General features: G+C 41.7%; 1 long non-coding RNA gene across 3 annotated transcripts; it reads right to left on the minus strand.

The window, feature by feature from the left end:
- Window positions 1–2,692: 2,692 nt before the first annotated feature.
- Window positions 2,693–14,365, minus strand: Gm32958. Of its 3 annotated transcripts, none has more exons than XR_386217.2 (4): window positions 13,959–14,365; window positions 8,654–8,795; window positions 3,422–3,631; window positions 2,693–2,812 (listed from the first exon to the last, which is right to left on the minus strand). It is a non-coding gene; the product is annotated as a predicted gene, 32958 (long non-coding RNA). The 3 variants fall into 3 exon arrangements; XR_877388.2 differs by lacking the exon at window positions 13,959–14,365 and adding an exon at window positions 13,666–13,862 and having other exon boundaries at window positions 3,422–3,572; XR_386216.3 differs by lacking the exon at window positions 13,959–14,365 and adding an exon at window positions 13,666–13,862.
- Between the last annotated feature and the right edge of the window lie 4,646 nt (window positions 14,366–19,011).

Raw genomic sequence — 19,011 nt, forward strand, 5'->3', positions numbered from 1 at the left:
GGGCCTATGACCTACCACATATACCACATATACCACATATACCACATATGCCACAGGTTCTTGGCTCAGTTAATAGAAATACAGATGTCAAGTGGTACCAACCTGAAAGCTTCATCCTTATTGGCTAGCTTTCTTGGTGCTGGAAGGTACTATGTACACTACTGGGAGAGAGAAGTATTCATGAATCTCACCCAGTTGTGACCCCTGAGAGATACAATAATGACTGGGCTGGCAAAATATGCCTACCAGTGTAATAGTGACATGAATGTTAGGGAAGTAAACATTTGTTTACAAGTAATGGCTATATTTCATTTCCTGAAGTATATACACAGGAGTAGAATTGCTCGCTTATACAGTGGTTACCATGTTTAACCATTTGAAAAGTTGCCATCAGTGACATCACTTTGCATTTTTAACAGATATGTATGAAGGTTCTGACTTCTCTATATCCTTCTAGACACTTCTTGCTACCTGTATTGTTTACTCTGCCCACCCTATGGGAATCACATAGTGTCTCACTGTAGTTCTGATTAACACTTCCTTGATGACTAGTGATGCTGAACACTTCAGTGTTATTAGACATTTGCATATAGCCTCTTTGCTGAAATGCTCATTCATGTCTTTTGTATCTTTCTTTTCAATTGGGTTAATGCATAACTATGTGGTCACAACTATATATTACAGATACAAGCCTCTCATCAGACAAAAGATTTACAAAGGCTCTCTCTTGTTCTACAGTCTACCTTTTTGCTCTCTCAATGTTACCTTTGAAAGCACAAAAGATTTTAATGTTTGCTGATATCACATGTGTATTTTTGCCCATGCACCATGCTGTTATAGAATTCGAAGGATCATAAGGCTCATGCTCAAATATCTATATCTTTGTTAAGAATCACATTAATGCGATGGACCACCGGGGATCCATCCCATAATCAGCCACCAAACTCAGACACTATTGCATATGCCAGAAAGATTTTGCTGAAGGGACCCTGTTATAGCTGTCTCGTATGAGGCTATGCCAGTGCCTGGCAAATACAGAAGTGGATGCTCACAGTCATCTATAGGATGGAACACAGGGCCCCCAATGGAGAAGCTAGAAAAAGCACCCAAGGAGCTGAAGGGGTCTGCAACCCTATAGGTGGAACAATAATATGAACTAACCAGTACCCCCAGAGCTCGTATCTCTAGCTAAATATGTAGCAGTAGATGGCCTAGTGGGCCATTACTGGGAAGAGAAGCCCCTTGGTTTTGCAAACTTTATATGCCCCAGTACAGGGGAACGCCAGGGCCAAGAAGTGGGAGTGGGTGGGTAGGGGAGCAGGGCAGAGGGAGTGTATAGGGAACTTTCAGGATAGCATTTGAAATGTATATAAAGAAAATATCTAATGAAAAATAAATTTTAAAAAAATAATCACATTAAAAAACTATAGTTAAAAAGTATGACATTATGACATATGAACATTCCTTATATTAAGATATTTCATATCTCAACAGTAGAGCTTTATTTCTCAGAACCCATACTAAGTCTTCAGATTACTGAATTCCAAAGAGGTACAAATGGACATTTTCCCATTAAGAATTGATCCAAATCAACCTGTATTGCTGAAACTATGTCTTCTAAGCTGTGAGCATTGTTCTATTTGAAAATAAGAGATGTCATTTTAAAAATGGAACCAAGATGCAATCAAAAAGCTCATTTAAAATTTGTTTTGTAACGTTAAGTCTTGTACAATTTTCTTTAACTTTAATCAGCTAAACATGTTATGTCGATACTAAACAAATAATTCTGATTCTCACAAGAAGGTTATAGATTCGAGTTGTATCCGTCAATAGTGCTATTGAGAGATTTTACAACAAAGGAGGAAAAAGGCTGAAATGGATTTAATGAGTCTCGGGTATGTGGTGAGCCAGGAATAGGTCATTATACTCTGAAGTTGTTTCTCTGTAAACAGATCAATTCTCATAGCCCTTGTGTTAAGGGGAATGAATGTAAACGTAGGTGGAACTTTAACCATTTGTTCTGACACATGACCAGAATACATCTCCTTTTCCCCTCTGACATAACAGTCTTGTTCACATAAAAACTATGCCTAAGTATGACTTCTTAAACGTTGATGAGTGAGTTAAGCCTACTAGGCTACAGCAATTGCTTTTGTTCACTGTATACACAGAAAACAGACAACTCAAGGCTGTTGACAACTTTACACACACACACACACACACACACACACACCTCTTGAAAAATCTTTACCATTTCTGGTGCCATTGGCAAAGATTTCCAAGAAACTAACTCTAGAGTCACCAGGAAAACACCTTTAATCAGATTGGTGACTTTTTCTCAGATCTTTCTATATAGAAATCCTCTCTCCCACTACAAGAAAGTAATTGAAAGAGATAATTCAAAAGTACATGCCCAGTTTTATAATTCCACTATTATCCTCCAAATCACAGTCTGTAGGGAACGTCACACGTCTGAGAAGGCGAACTTTTATGGAATTACAAATGTGATATTAAAGAACATCTGCACTTTTTCTTTTTTTTTAAGATTTATTTATTTATTTATTTATTTATTTATTTATTTATTTATTTATTTATTATATGTAAGTACACTGTAGCTGTCTTCAGACACTCCAGGAGAGGGCATCAGATTTCATTACGGATGGTTGTGAACCACCATGTGCTTGCTGGGATTTGAACTCTGGACCTTCGGAAGAGCAGTCAGTTCTCTTAACCACTGAGCCATCTCACCAGCCCCTTCACTTTTTCAACAAAAACTTCAGGGTCTTCTGAAAATTATGTCTTAATTTCTTGACTGTGTTCACAAGAAAATAACAGGGTTGTTGGTACAGCAAAAAAATTGCTACATTATAGTAATAACACCCTAGGCCCCTACAACCCTGTCAAACTTCAAGTGTTTTTCTGTATCTTTCCATGCAACCAAGTCTTGGAACCAGAAATGATTCCACCTTGTACACGATTCAGAAGCTATACCACAGAGTGTCATAATAGTGCACGGAACTAGTGTTTTGGTACTAGTTTCTAGGATTTCTGATTTCTAGACCACCCCCTTCTCTGCTTGTGTTTCTCCCATCTTCCCACACACTGAGCAAGTCATCCAAGGAGACAGCCTTTACGTCCCACAGACTGTAGATGGGGGCCTCCAAGTCACCCTTGCCTGGAGGTAGTAGTCCAGGTGTGGCTGTTTGATAGAAACCAGGATACACTTGCTGAGGTCACCTTGCTCATTGTGCAGACTAACTTGCCAGGAAATCCAGGTTATTTCTATTTCCAATGCATGCATCCAGAGGTCACAAATATTTGCAGCCTACACACACACACATTGCTTTCTATTCTCCTGCCCATACATGGCCCTCTTTCCAAAAATCACTTCTCCTTTTAGATTATATCTGGAAATACTTACAAGTTCTAGAAAGCATCAGGTCTTATCCCTAGGGCTGGGTGGTGACGGTTGGAGCTGTAATCAATTATAACTGCCTGTAGGATTTCCATTCTTTGGTTCTTTGCAAATCCTCATGCATGTTCCTGTCTTCACTTGTCCTGGCTCAGCAAAGCTGTCAAAGACATTGCACCACATGCCTAGGGCCCAAGCCCACTAGCACAATCAGCAATGCTATATAACAAAAGACACAGAAGGTGAAACTGTGTAACAAAAGACACAGGCAGGTTCTGGTTACACCATGATCTTGAGCAAATGATACTAGCTCGAGTATCCTGGCCTCATCTTAAAAATAACACTACTTTCATGAGTTGCGGCGATTATTGACAGAGATAAATGATGTAAAGCCTTCAGCTCAGGCCTGGTACTGAGACCTGGTTTGTGGAATATACCTAGAGAATTGCTGTGATGTACCAATTAAGAATCAGTGAACAGAGACTGGAAAAATAGCTCTGTCAGTAAAGGTCTTGCCTTTCAAGCATGAGGGCCTCAGCTAAATCTCCATGATCCACATGCAGAAGACTGAACATGGTGGCATCTACTTATCTCAGTGCTGGAGAAGTGGAAACAGGCTCACTGGCCCACAAGTGTTCCACGATAATAAAAGACCACAGACACACAGACACACACACACTTAAAAACTGGACAGCAGTAAAAGACTGACACCAGAAGTTGTCCTCTGATCTTCATAGTGTGCACATATCCACACCTTCTCATAATTCACACACAAACACCAGTGGTTTTTCTGCACAGCCACTGCAAATGTAAGCAAGTATGCTTTCCATAGACCTACCTACAGAAGCCCAGCACCTCAAAATGGCTCTCCTTCTGAAATCTTCTCTATCACAGAAAACTGCCAACATCCATATGTAGACAGGAATGTGAACCTCTTAAGAACTATACATAGTATACACATATATGTAGTCATTCCAGATAAAACGCAATCCATTCAGAGAGTGCCCGTGAAAGTATAGACCTTTCTTAGAACCCTAAACAGGTTATTCAAGGGCTACACCCAATAGAGATGCACCAGGCCCAGAATGAAGAGTGAAGAGGTACTTAACACTAATTCTTAAGGGAAGAGAGATTAGCAGATCTTGTGCCTCCAAACCCATCTGCACTGGACTTTCTGCTCTGAATGTGCATGGACTAGGAGAAGCTGCCAAATACATTTGCATTTCCCTGTGTGCTTTCTCTGTCCAGCAGGGCTCAGAAGCGCCATAATTATTTGCCATTGGTAGGCTTGTATTTTGATAGCTGTTTGGTAGATCCTTCACCCAGTACCCAACAGCTCTTTGCAAGGAAACTCAAAGTGTCTTCTCTTAATAACAGAGGACCTCACAGTCTTTGGAATAACCAAGTATCTCACGAGGCAAGAACAAGAAAACCTATGAGTGCCAAGGTCATCCAAGGGCATGGGCAGGGTCTGCAGGACATATGGACATATTTGGACAAGTCAGGCAGGCAATGAGCAAATCCTGGATGATAGTACCCCATGGAGCCTCTGCTCCTTCCTGGCAGCCTGCAAAAGAGTTGGCTCTTCTTTCTCTGCCTCCTGGTGAGGCTGCAAATGACAGCCCCTGTCTGTCCAGGAGGCAGGCCTCAGCCAGCTAGCAGATTAGAAAAGCCCCTTTCCAGCCTGCTATAGTGCTCACAAAGGGGACATGAGTTTTGAGAGCAGCATCTGGTACCCTCTCGTTACTCTCCTACCTCAACTGGCCACAGGACACATATCCACCAGGACAACTCTGCCAATGACACAGCTGGTGGCCTCCTTAAGAAATGGAAGCATCTTCAGTGGCATTTCCCTCCAGCCCAGTGCTGCCCAACCAAGCCTACTTCCCTACCCCAGGCCTTCCAAATACTGTAATTAATGATGCATTGAAAACAAAGCGCAAGTTAATTTCTTGTTTCAAATCCCCATCTCTCTGCTGCTTTATGTCAGTCTTCAGAAAATGATCCAGAATTGCCAATTGAAAGCACAATGGACGTCATGATGTGCTTGCTCCCTATCTCCAGCTCCCTCTGTCTATGTCTTGCTTTCTTCGCAGTGTGGTGGCCTTCATGCTGAATCCACTTCAGTAGAAGGAGAATTCCTCCATCTCTTTCTCTCCAGTCTCCTTACCTTCTCCCTTCTCCCTCTGTCCTTCCGCCTTCTGCAGATCTTCCATTAAATACAATGTATTCTGCATGTGTAATCCCTCATTCTCCTGCCCAACAGGACTTATTAGGACTTGGTCAAATGTCATTTCCTCCTAGAAGCAATTTTGGTCTGCTTCTACTCCTAAACAAAGACCTAGGTGTGAAATCCTCGCCTGAGTCCCCCAGCAGCCCATTCCTCATAGACCTTCATATAGTGCATTGTTTACTCTTGTCATCTGACTTTCTGTGTAGATTTTCACTCTCTGCTGCTCAGGAATGCAGGAAGCGGGTGTGGCCGCAGGCCCCTTGAAACCCACTTGTTTCCTGCCTCGCCTGAGCATTCGCAGTGAGGCTGTATACGTGGGCTGCCTGCCAGGCTGGACTGTTCCTTGTGATCCAGACCTGTCAGCCTATCGGTGACCAACCTGAGCTAGTGCCTGGAGTGTGTGTGAATTCTGATTGGATGAGGTGGGGTGGCGCTAGAAGGAGAGGAGTCGGTGAGAGTAGTGAGGAGAATTTTTTTAGCCCTTGCCCTAGGTAGAAGCCAGAAGTAGTTTAGGAATATAGTTCTAGCCCTTGCCATGAGTAGAAGTAGTAGAAGAGAAGCTGTTGTAATAGGAGTTTAGCCCTTGCTGTGAGAAGGACAGAATAGAAGTAGTTTAGCCCTTGCCCTAAGAAGAAGCTACTGGGGAAGAGAGCTGTAAAAGAAAAAGCCCAAAGTAAAGTTGCTGCGTGAACCCTACCTGGTGCCCGAGTCGTTCGTGTCTCAGCTGGCTGGAAGGACCTGCTACACAGGAACACACTCACTGTATACTGAGCTCCTTGGGAGTGAGACTGCTATTCCCTCTTAGGAGCACATCCCTTATCCTAGCATAGTGTTTGACATGCAAATAAAGTTCATAGGAGAGCAAAGCAAATCACACCAAAATTAATAAAAAGAGATATGAGGGGAAATATACTAAATGTGCAATGTGTACATGTATAAACGCTAGGGGAAGAAAGTAAGTTTCAAAAAAGAATGAAAGAAAGACTAATGGAGAGAGAGAGAGAGAGTAAAAACGTGTATAAATGGGGAAGGGTGCAAGACCTAGGGGTGTGATGCAGAGGCACAGCTCAGGGCTAGCATGCGTGAAGCCTAGGTACAAACCTAAAGTAGACAATAAATAGAGTTTAAAAATATGTCCTTAGTACTAAAGAAAATTTAGAACAAGATGATTTCTAAAAAAATATTTTAGTGCAACTTTTCCTTTATGGATACGGGAATTGAAGCACAGCAAAAATTTAGGGATTATGGGGCTGAAAATTCGAATCCCAGAAAAACAGAAACCCTTGTGTTTCTCAGTAAGGGTTCTTATAAACATCAAAAGGCTGCCTCAGACGGGACCATGTCTTCTCGGACAGGCGGGCTCTTCGCACTTATTCTCCATTAGGTAAAAGTTCAGCAGCAACTACAATGCCTTCTGCAGGGAAAGCCCAACTTGAATGTGTTCTGTAGGGTTGGGTCATGTAATACACGCTCACTTTAAGGACTCCAGATCTTTCTTCCACCTTCTCTTTGTTTTTGTTTCTGTTTTTTTGGTTTTGGGATTTTTTTTTTTTTTTTTTTTGGTTTGGTTTGGTTTTGGTTTTTCGAGACAGGGTTTCTCTGTGTAGCCCTGCCTGTCCTGGAACTCACTTTGTAGACCAGGCTGGCCTCGAACTCAGAAATCTGCCTGCCTCTGCCTCCCGAGTGCTGGGATTAAAGGCGTGTGCCACCACACCCGGCTCATTGTTCCTTTTAAAGGGATAGAAAAAAACATATCCTACCACCATAGCATCTTTAAAATCTTTTTGTAGTTTAACATAAAATTCAGCTAGAGAAACTTGGGTAGGCACTCTAATGTGTGTGTGTGTGTGTGTGTGTGTGTGTGTGTGTGTGTGTGTGTGTCCAAACTGGCTGAGTGGTCTTTGGTTACACAGTTACACAGTATCACACCTTCCTCCTGCAGAGATATACTTTAGCAACATATTGATATATTGTAACCTACGTTGCTAAACCTGGGTAGACTGAATGGGTGAAACTCATCAAATAGCCCCTACAGAAGCTGCACACCAGTCCTAGACTCCCTTGCTTTGCTTCAGTACTTGAGAGCAAAAGGAGATTGGTGGCCCTGATAATGGACAGAAGATGGGTAAGCTGAGGTCACCAGTGGGAAACTGACGGCTGGAACAAAGACTGCTGTAAAAAATGAATGATGTCACAATGCTTCTTGGGGTCAGTGGGAAAATGGGAAGTAACTGATTCCCAGTCACTCAGATTCTTATTGTCCCCAAGTGTTGACAAGAATGTTGCTTAAAACATGTCATCAGTGTCTAAAAATTTTAAAAAATCATCTTTTTAAGATAATCTTCTTTTGTACTTCTCCCACATCAAAAAGGATATGGCCTCTTCCTCACAGGGCTCTCTGGGGTCCACAGTGAGAGGCCAGAGAGATGGTGTGTATCTCTGGCCTCAGTTCCAAGCAAACAAAGATCTTTTCCTTTCATCCTCAAATCACTCTTTGTTGCTCAGAGGCTCCCTCCCTCCAGGAGAGAACAATGTGGAAGCTCTTAGATGTGTCCTCCTCTGGAGTGTAGGAAGAAACAGAGAAACTTTGCATCTAAGAACCACCTGGAAACACCAGATGTTTGAGTGGGTAATGCCGTAGTCAAAGAACACTCTCTATTAGAGACCCTGAAGTCAGTTCACCAGACATATTAGCCTGTTTTATGGAGAAAACCAATAGAATTGGTGCTCTTTGGGAAAAACAGAAAGTAAACAATCAAGTTGGATTGTTCACACTTTGCCTGTAACAGGGGCACGAGGGAGGCTGAGAAAGCAATTGTTCCACATTCTTCTCCTTTGTTGAAACTAGCACATTCACTGATAAAATATTCTGTAAGTTAAGTCCTTCTCAAAATCGTTTCAAAGTTAAAATAAAAGGCCATACTCTTAAAAATCTAAAATAGGAACCAGTTTCAGAAAATGGAAACACAGTACTAAACAGACACTTCTGGGAGGGAGGTTCTACTTACAGCGCCACTTGGTCATGTGACTCGGCTGGGGTTCCTCTCCAAAAGACCGAGATCCTGGACTTGCTGGTCTTTTCCAAGTCTGGTCCTGCATTGAGTCACCCCTGTTTTCGTTTGGATGTGTCATGTCACTTGCCCAAGGCTTCTGTAGTGAAGAAATAAGTGCCTCACTTGTTGAGCTAATCATTAAGAAGTGATGGGAGTTACTAGTTTTTCCTTTGCTCAATTGGTAGCTTAATGACATTACTAGAGGATTGTTTTTGCTTGCTTTCTGTTATTGTGATCAAACAGACATAGATAGATAGATAGATAGATAGATAGATAGATAGATAGATAGATAGATAGATGATGGATGGATGATTGATAGATAGATAATAGATAGATAGATAGATAGATAGATAGATAGATAGATAGATAGATAGATAGATGATAGATGATGGATGTATGATAGATAGATAGATAGATAGATAGATAGATAGATAGATAGATAGATAGATAGATAGATAGATGATAGATAAAATAAAACCTAGGAGAGAAAAGGGTTTATTTGACTTAAAAGTTACAGTCCCTAATCAAAGAAAGCAATGTAGGAACTCAAGGAAGAAACTAAACCAGAGCCCATGGAGGTCTTGCTGGCTTGCTTCCCCTAGCTTGCTCTGCTCTTTTTCATACAAGCCAGGATCACCAGCTTAAGGCTGGCACCGCCCACAGTGGACTAAGATCAATCTGATGGAGGCAGTTCTTCAATTGATACTCCTTCTTCCCAGATGACAGCAGAGGTGTGGGGCTGGAGGCTGGTTAAAGAAAGTACATCGCCACAGGCCATGCCTTTGAAAGGTACCTTGTCCCTGGCTCCTTCTCTCACTTTCTTTCTGATTCCAGTCCTATTGGAGACAGCATCTCAGTGCTGCTATGCTCTTTCCTCCACAACGCTCTGCCTCTCTTTCCATGAAGCCCATGCAACCAGATGACCACAGACAGATGACTCTGAATTACAAACCAAGGTAACTTTTCCCATATATAAACTGTTTCTCTTGGGTATTTATTGCCGTGACAAAAAAGTTAGCTAACAAGCCTTCAATCCAAGGCCCTGATTAAGCAGAACTCACCCTGGTGTTGAGTCTGTGAATATGTCTTTTCTTTAGGCAACTTTAAGTATGTCTTAGCAAACATATATGTTCTCTGGAAAGCTTTTTAGAAACAAAACTCAAGAACCACCAGAGTAGGCTGACTGTGCTCTCCAGGGCTTTGGCACCTCCTCAGTGAGAAACTGGCATCCCTTCCCTCAAGCTGATTTTAGGCCAGGTGTTCTGGCTTCCTCTATGCCAACCTGACACAAGGTAGGGTCATTTAGAGAAAGGGAACCTCAATTGAGAGAATGTCCCAGAGTGGCCTGTGAGCATTTTCTTGATGCATGATTAGTAGAGGATCCCAATACACTATAGGGCAATGCCACTTCTGGATACATTAATCCTGAACAGAACACAGAAGGAGATCAAGGCAGGAAGGAGAACTCCTCCACAGCCTCTGCATCAGTCTCTGCCTCCAGATTTCTGCCTGGAACTCCTGCCTTGACTTCCCTGGATGATAGACTATGGACCATAGAATGAAATAAACCCCTTCCTTCCTAGTTGCTCTGGGTTGTTTTGTTGTTACTGTTGTTGTTGTTTTGTTTTGTTTTGTTTTGTTTTGTTTTGTTTTTATAAGAGCAACAGAAAGTCTAAGACAACAGGAAATAACTTAATATTGACTCACAATTCTATCCTTATTCTTTTAATAGAGAAGAAAACTTTGAGAAAATGCTAGCAAGCAACTTCTAAAGCTAAGGAGTTTATTTACATTTGTTCTCTTTATAGACAGGGCTAGGGTCTTGTTCATCTTCACAGTTACAGTCTTTTAATAATTGTTCAATGACTGAATGTGAAATGAATACACATACTTACTAATAAACAACAGTGGAGCTGTCTTAGTGGTTAAGGGTTTTTACTACTCTTACAGAGAAATGAAGTACATTTCCAAGAACCCATATTGAGTGGTTCATACTCAACTGTGACACCAACTCCAAGGGATTCATTGCCTTCATATAGTCTGTACAAGCTTCTACACTCATGTGTGGACACATTTACATGTATACACATACAACACACATCACATGTATTCATACATATATACATATATACACTTTAAAATATAATAAAATAATTACCAGCTAGGGTTAAGGTTAACCTAACCCTAATAATTAATAACTCATAACTCATAATTAATAACTCATAACTGATCAAAGTGCTAGGAATAAGTGAATGCTTAGCCATATAAAACATCAAATACACTCTGAAAATATTACATAATCAGTCCTAGAGACAATGTCCTATGAAGCAATTTGTATTTGTACAGCACTTGTGTCCGTGTATTTATAGTACATTGGACATCTATACCAGCTCCTCCAAAGCTCAAGGAATATCATAGAAGAAGGTGCAGATACAGTGAAAGATCCAAAAGAGGTGTTATGGAATATTATCTTCTGGACAAAACTTGGTTATTGCACTCTTGACACCAGGGGAGCTGTGATAATCTGCATAAGATATGTATAAAATTGGGTCCATCAACAGCCTATCATAGAATATGAGAGGGCTCTAAGCACCCTAGCAGCCCTCACAGTTAAATGTTAACCGAATCGGAAGAGATGTTTTCCTTAGTTGCATAGCCAGTGCTCAGCATCCTCCCTAAGCAAGCTTAAACAAGCTCATTGAGCTGCCTCAATATTTTATAATGAAACCCACTATTACTCATAATTAGTAAATGTTAATAATATTTTGTTTTATTAAATTGGTAGGGAGCATAGTTCAGTGACAGAGCACTTGTGAGGTCGAGGCCAGAAGATCACATGTTCATGGCGTGACTCTACTATACAGCAAAACCCTCACTCTATCAAAAAAAAAAAAAACCCACAACCCTTAAAGACCAAGTTATTCACAACTATTAGAGCAATCAATGATCTTTCTAAGTGCCCCTTAACACAGACAAGTTCTTGTGGAGTGTTTCTAGTATTAGCCCTGGAGAGCAGAGAGAGGCTGTCTGCTACATCACTGTCTGGTTACTGCATGTGCAACATCTTGTTAGCATTCACCGAACGTCAGAAAGTCGACAGGCTAAGCTGCCTGGACAACTCTCATCCCACACCTGCTGGTCTGCTTGTAGGTTCCTGCAAGCCTCTCACCATCATCTCATCTAGAGAAATAATTGTGCCTATCTTGTATGACAGTTGAGAGGGTTGAATATATATATATATATTATACATATAAAGTATGTGATTACTTTCATTGATAAAGTCAATAAATGACCCACTTAAAATGAAAAGCATAAGAGTTAAAATTTTACTTCAAGACAAAAATTCCCATCAGGAGTGAAGGTATTTTTATTCATTACAAAATACATGTCTAAGTACATGCTCCTAAATTGCAAAGGTGGCCTGTTCACTGGGACTTATAATTTGCTTTAGCAATACTTGAATTTTAGCCTAACTGGAGCTATCGAATTCCACTGATGGGACAGTTTGTTGTAGAGAATTTGTTTGTGAAAATCAATGACTTTTCACAAAAATACAAGCCCTGGCTCCCTTAATTTCAATTTGAAAAGGCTGAGAAAAGTTCTTAACTCAGAGAATTTTCTCATTCATGGAAAGGTAGTCGTGTTAAATAGCAAGGAAGTCCAAATGAGATCAGGAAATATGCCCTGAGTAATGACCTTTTCCTCTCCTACTTATCTACATTCGAACTTGTTGTAGGTTATCATTTACTGAGTCCTCTAAGACCAAGAACTAAAAACCAGCACTAGCTACAACCTAAACCACTATTGTTATTTCCTATTAAAGGAGTTAGAGAAAGGACTGAAGGAGCTGAAGAGGTTTGCAACCTCACAGGAAAAACAATATCAACCAACCAGACTTCTCAGAGCTCCCAGGTTCTAAACCACCAAACAAAGAGTACACATGGAGCGACCTGTGGCTCTAGCCACATATGTAGCAGAGGATAGCTTTGATGGGCAACAGTGGGAGAAAGAAGCCCTTGGTCCTATGAATGCTCAATGCCCCAGTGTAGGGGAATTCCAGGGTGGGGAGGTGGGAGTGGGTGTGTGGGTGGCGTAGCACCCTCATAAAAGCAGAGGTAGGTGGATGGGACAGGAGGTTTTGGGAGGTGGGGACAAGGAAAGGGGATAACATTTGAAATGTAAATAAAGAAATTATCCAATTAAAAAAGATTTTAGTATTATTTCTAATACCTATATGTGGGGACAATTGGTGCATGTGAGTACGTATGTCTTGGAGGCCAGAAGAGGGTAATGGCTTCCCTAGAACTAGTGTTACAGGGGGTTGTGAGCCTCCTGACATAGGTGTGGGAACCACACCCAGGTCCTCTTCAAGCACAGAAAGTGTTCTCAACTCCAGCTCTCCATTAACCAAATTTAAATCATGCAAATTAGAGCAGGCTGTACCGTACTATCTCACTGGTAAGAAGAGAGTAGGAGACTTGATTAGTTAGAGTTCACCCAAGACTGAGTGCAGAAACAAAGTTGTGTTTGTACCAGAATCAAGAACTCAGACTTCTGCAGGGATCACCCATGCAATAGAAATTAGAACAGCGGGTTCTGTACACGAAGCAGTGAAAGGCTGGGATGCTGGCAAGGAAAGTGTGTGTGTCTCTAAAAGTGAGCAGGGACCATACTTAGTTTATCTTCATCCCAACCTAAGGATACAGTTCTAGAACTGATATTAACTTCTAGCTTTTGAAGAGAAGCCAAGGTCATTTATAAATTTTTTCAGAATCCTACCTATTACCATCAAGTTCCATTAAAAACAAACATACTCTGTAGTCCAAATAAGAATACCACGTGCCAAGTTCAGTCCATGGGCCGCCAGGTTGAAGCTTCTGACCTATAAATCCTCATTACAATCGCCACATGGCCAAGCCTGGCAGACTCTCAGAAGTAGCCACTACTGTGAAGCATTTCTTTCTTACCCCCATATCTGGTTTTGTTCTTCTTCGTGCCACGTCCAACCATGACCGGAAAAAAAAAAAAAAAAAAGAAGCTGGAAAGGAAATTTCAAGTTGGTAAATTTGCCGGGACTAATTCTCACCAGGAAGAATTTTGACTAATATCTCCTTTGATCCTTTCTTTGACACACTTCTGAAACCCCTCGACAGTGTAAAGTCTGTCTTCCAACACTGGACAAAGGACACCTGAGATATCTCTGTCTCAACGTAGGGGCTTCCCCTCCCCCCCCCCCCCACCACCACCCCAGCCATCTGACCTTGACAAGGACAATGGAAAGCAAAGCGACTAGCTCTCAAGCCCAGTGACATTTGGAAGCACAGGTGCAGCCCAAAGCCCTGGAAAGATTTGGCCAGGCAGGCATTCCCGCGACAAGCCCAGGCCTGAGGGGGAAACTCCCCTGACAGTCTGGCCAGGAGTCTGAATCTGTCATTGTCTGGCTGCCTTAGCCACAATGCCCGTCTGCGACAAGTGCTGACACTGGATGCCTGAATGGGGGCTCAGTCAAGCAAGCATTTGTCACAGAAAAGTGCCCCAACTCATATTTCACAGGGTGATCAGAGGCGGTGAGACAGGGCCCTGAAGTGGCCCATCCGGCGTGTTAGCAATGGCAGCCTTCTCACGGGACAGCTGGGCTGAAACCAGACAAGCTTTCTTTGGACACAACTGTTCCGGTGCCCCAAGGGATGGGGAGGATAGACCCAACCAGGCCTCGCCCCACCCCCATACCTCAGTGCATAGTCCTCCAACACCCCCTTGAGGATCTTAAAGGAAAGTGCACCAGGAGGCTAGGCAAGGCTCACAGGTAGAGGGGGATGGGAGCCTAGGCCCTGAGCCCTCCCAGGTTCTCTCTCACCGACCAGCATCCAATCCCCAACCGCAACCCATACCTCAGGCCCGGTCGCTAGCTTTTGATTTTTATCTCAACAGCCGCCCTGAGTGGAAACAGCAGAAGCCCTCTCAACCTTACCAAAGAAACAGCGTTTTATTTTTCTTTCATTCTTGTTCCTCTGAAGTGCTCACAATAATGCTTGATTCCACCCTCCATCCATCTATTTGGATGGAAAGGCAAATGAAAAAGGCAGAGGAAACCATCAAATTTAGTTTTGTCTCAGGAGTTTTACAAAGAAATGAATTTTTTTCCTTCACACTTTCTAATTTTATTGGCACGGCGATCAGAGGGGAACATTATTGCCCAGCTTCCGAACATCCTTGATCTAAGTGCTCGCCCCCCTCCCCGCCCCCACCTTTCCCACACACCTCCGGCCTTAAGCGGTTAAGTGACCTACTCCTTTGGGAAACTTAGGAAGTACACACAAAAGATGAAATCTTTCTCCAAGCAATCAGGACAAGCACAGCCAAAAGAATTAGCCCGTTCTAAATCCATAGCACATGGAATTAACTGAGTCCTAAAACACAAGGACTTGGTAAGAAGCGGGGTAAGAGAAGGGGATGAAAATAAGATGACAAGAATGTCCTATACATATATAAAATTGTCACGGAGTAAATTATTTTTAAAACTTCAATTTCAAATAATCAATCACCAATGTTTATGGAATACATAAATAAGCACGCAATATGCCTCTGTCTAAGCTTTTGTGAGCACTTTACTGATGAGGAAAACAAGGTCCAAGGGCTTGCCTTGTCAGGCTGAGATAAGGTTGGCATCAGAACTGCAAACAAAAGATAACATGGAGTCAGAAATACAAACAAAGGAAGAGCACCTTGACTGTAGTAACAAAGTGTGTACCAGTAACAGTTGCGAAGGAGTGGTTTCAAACTAACCCAGGCCTGAGTAAGCATGAGATTTAGTCTTACTACATAAACACCTATCAGTTTTGGCTACTTTCCTCTCACATAAAAAAAGAAGCATTCTCCAGCATCGGGGTGCCTTGCCTGCGGAGTCTCCAGACACCCCAAGGACCCACACAGGATCCTCCATGGGATCCTAAGATCTCTGGTGAGTGGAACACAGCATCTGCTCCAGTCCAATAGCACGGGACCTGACACTGCATTAACTAGGGAAGCAGATAACCCGGCCTTAACAGGGACACAAGTCCCTTCCGGTCCACTCCAGCATTGGGGTGCCTTGCCTGCAGAGTCTCTGAACACCCGCAAGGACCCACACAGGATCCCCAACGGGATCCTAAGACCTCTGGTGAGTGGAACACAGCGTCCGCTACAATCCAATCCCACGAAACATGAGACTGCATTAACTAGGGAAGCAGATAACCTGGCCTGATCTTTGCACAAGTCCCTTCCGATCCACTCCAGCACCGGGGTTCCTTGCGTGGAGTTTCCAGACACCCCCAAGGTCCTCACAGGACCATCCACGGGATCTTAAGACCTCTGGTGAGTGGAACACAACCTCTGCCAGGAGACAGGTTCTAACACCAGATATCTGGGCATCTTCCGGGCAAGAAGAGACCTTGCCTGCTGAGAATACTCTGACCACTTAAACTAACAAGAGAGCTAGTCTCCCAGGTCTGCTGATAGAGGCTAACAGAGAGTCACCTGAGGAACAAGCACTAACCAGTGACAACTATAACAACTAGCTTCAGAGATTACCAGATGGCAAACATAAGAATCCTATTAACAGAAATATAGACCACTCACCATCATCAGAACGCAGCACTCCCACCCTACCTAGTCCTGGGCACCCCAACACACCTGAAAAGCAAGACCCAGATTTAAAAGTATATCTCATGATGATGGTAGAGGACATCAAGAAGGAATTTAATAACTCACTTAAAGAAATACAGGAGAACACAGCTAAACAGGTAGAAGACCTTAAAGAGGAAACACAAAAATCCCTTAAAGAATTGCAGGAAAACACAACCAAACAGGTGATGGAATTGAATAAAACCATCCAAGACCTGAAAAGGGAAGTAGACACAATAAAGAAAACCCAAAGTGAGGCAATGCTGGAGATAGAAACCCTAGGAAAGAAATCTGGAAACATAGATGTGAGCATCAGCAACAGAATACAAGAGATGGAAGAGAGAATCTCAGGTGCAGAAGATTCCATAGAGAACATCGGCATAACAATCAAAGAAAATACAAAATGCAAAAAGATCCTAACTCAAAACATCCAGGAAATTAAGGACACAATGAGAAGACCAAACCAACAGATAATAGGAATTGATGAGAATGAAGATTTTCAACTTAAAGGGCCAAAAATATCTTCAATAAAATTATGGAAGAAAACTTCCCAAACCTAAAGAATGACTTGCCCATGAACATATAAGAAGCCTACAGAACTCCAAATAGACTGGACCAGAAAAGAAATTCCTCCAAACACATAATAATCAGAACAACAAATGCACTAAATAAAGATAGAATATTAAAAGCAGTAAGGGGGAAAGGTCAAGTAACATATAAAGGCAGGCCTATCAGAATTACACCAGACTTTTCACCAAAGACTATGAAAGCCAGAAGAGCCTATACAGACACTAAGAGAACACAAATTCCAGCCCAGGCTACTATACCCAGCCAAACTCTCAATTACCATAGATGGAGAAACCAAAGTATTCCACGACAAAACCAAATTCACCCATTTTCTCTCCACGAATCCAGCCCTTCAAAGAATAATAACAGAAAAAAACCAATACAAGGAAGGGAACCATACCCTAGAAAAAACAAGAAGGTAATACCCCAACAAACCTAAAAGAAGACAGCCACAAAAACAGAATGCCAACTTTAACAACAAAAATAATAGGAAGCAACAATTTCTTTTCCTTAATATCTCTTAATATCAATGGACTCAACTCCCCAATAAAAAGACATAGACTAACAAACTGGCTACACAAACAAGACCCAACATTTTGCTGCTTACAGGAAACTCATCTCAGAGAAAAAGATAGACACTACCTCAGAATGAAAGGCTGGAAAACAATTTTCCAAGCAAATGGTCTGAAGAAACAAGCTGGAGTAGGCATTCTAATATCGAATAAAATTGACTTCCAACCCGAAGTTATCAAAAAAGACAAGGAGGGACACTTCATACTCATCAAAGGTAAAATCCTCCAAGAGGAACTCTCAATTCTGAATATCTATGCTTCAAATGCAAGGGCAGCCACATTCATTAAAGACACTTTAGTAAAGCTCAAAGCACACATTGCACCTCACACAATAATAGTGGGAGACTTCAACACACCACTTTCATCAATGGACAGATCATGGAAACAGAAACTAAACGGGGACACAGTGAAACTAACAGAAGTTATGAAACAAATGGACTTAACAGATATCTACTGAACATTTTATCCTAAAACAAAAGGATATACCTTTCTCAGCACCTCACGGGACCTTCTCCAAAATTGACCATATAATTGGTCACAAAACAGGACTCAACAGATACAAAAATATTGAAATTATCCCATACATCCTACCAGACCACCATGGACTAAGGCTGAAATTCAATAACGACATAAATAATGGAAAACTAACATTCACATGGAAACTGAAAAACACTCTTCTCAATGATACCTTGGTCAAGGAAGGAATAAAGAAAGAAATTAAAGACTTTTAAGAGTTTAATAAAAAGGAAGGCACAACAGCCCAAACCTATGGGACACAATGAAAGCATTTCTAAGAGGGAAACTCATAGCTCTGAGTGCCCCCAAAAAGAAACTAGAGACAGCACACACTAGCAGCTTGACAACACATCTAAATGCTCTAGAAAAAAAGGAAGCAAATTCACCCAAGAGGAGTAGACAGCAGGAAATAATCAAACTCAGGGGCAAAAATCAACCAAGTGGAAAAAAGAAGAAGTATTCAAAGAATTAACCGAATGAGGAGTTGTTTCTTTGAGAAAATCAACAAGATAGATAAACCCTTAGCTAGACTCACTAGAGGGCACAGGGACAGCATCCTAATTAACAAAATCAAAAATGAAAAGGGAGACATAACAACAGATGATGAAGAAATCCAAAACACCATCAGATCCTTCTACAAAAGGCTATACTCAACAAAACTGGAAAACCTGGACAAAATGGACAAATTTCTAGACAGATACCAGGTACCAAACTTAAATCAGGATCAAGTTAACGATCTAAACAGTCCCATATCCCCTAAAGAAATAGAAGCAGTTATTAATAGTCTCCCAGCCAAAAAAAGCACAGGACCAGATGGGTTTAGTGCAGAGTTCTATCAGACCTTCAAAGAAGATCTAATTCCAGTTCTGCACAAACTATTCTACAAAATAGAAACAGAAGGTACTCTACCCAACTCATTCTATGAAGCCACAATTACTCTGACACCTAAAGCACAGAAAGATCCAACAAAGATAGAGAACTTCAGACCAATTTCCC

The sequence above is a fragment of the Mus musculus genome, chromosome 18 (genome assembly GCF_000001635.26).
Source record: "Mus musculus strain C57BL/6J chromosome 18, GRCm38.p6 C57BL/6J".
In the NCBI taxonomy this organism is placed as follows: domain Eukaryota; kingdom Metazoa; phylum Chordata; class Mammalia; order Rodentia; family Muridae; genus Mus; species Mus musculus.